The sequence below is a fragment of the Galeopterus variegatus genome, unplaced genomic scaffold (genome assembly GCF_000696425.1).
Source record: "Galeopterus variegatus unplaced genomic scaffold, G_variegatus-3.0.2 Scaffold1696, whole genome shotgun sequence".
Lineage (NCBI taxonomy): Eukaryota > Metazoa > Chordata > Mammalia > Dermoptera > Cynocephalidae > Galeopterus > Galeopterus variegatus.
Window position 1 is genome coordinate 181,963 of NW_007727807.1, and position 641 is coordinate 182,603.

The window sequence follows — 641 nt, forward strand, 5'->3', positions numbered from 1 at the left end:
ATAAAGGATGAAGTCAAACTGTTCCTGTTTGCAGAGGACATGATCCTATAGATTGAAAAGCCTAAAGACTCTACAAAAAAACTTTTGGAATTGATAATTGATTTCAGCAAAGTTGCAGGATAGAAAATCAACACACAAAAATCAGTACCATTTCTATTCTCCAATAGTGAACATGCAGAAAGAGAAATAAGGAAATCTTGTCCATTTACAATAGCCACCAAAAAATAAAATACTTAGGAATAAAGTTAACCAAGGATGTGAAAAATCTCTATAATGAGAACTACAAACCACTGCTGAGAGAAATTAAAGAGGACACAAGAACATGGAAAGATATCCAATGCTCTTGGATTGGAAGTATCAACATTGTGAAAATGTCCATACTACCCAAAGTGATATACAAATTCAATGCAATCCCCATCAAAATTCCAATGACATTTTACTCAGAAATGGAAAAAACTATCCAGACATTTTTATGGAATAACAAAAGACCATACATAGCCAAAGCAATTCTGAGCAAAATAATAATAATAAAGCTGGAGGCAAAACACTACCTGACTTGAAACTATACTGCAAAGCTATCATAAACAAAACAGCATGGTACTGGCATAAAAACAGACACACTGATCAATGGAATAGAATAG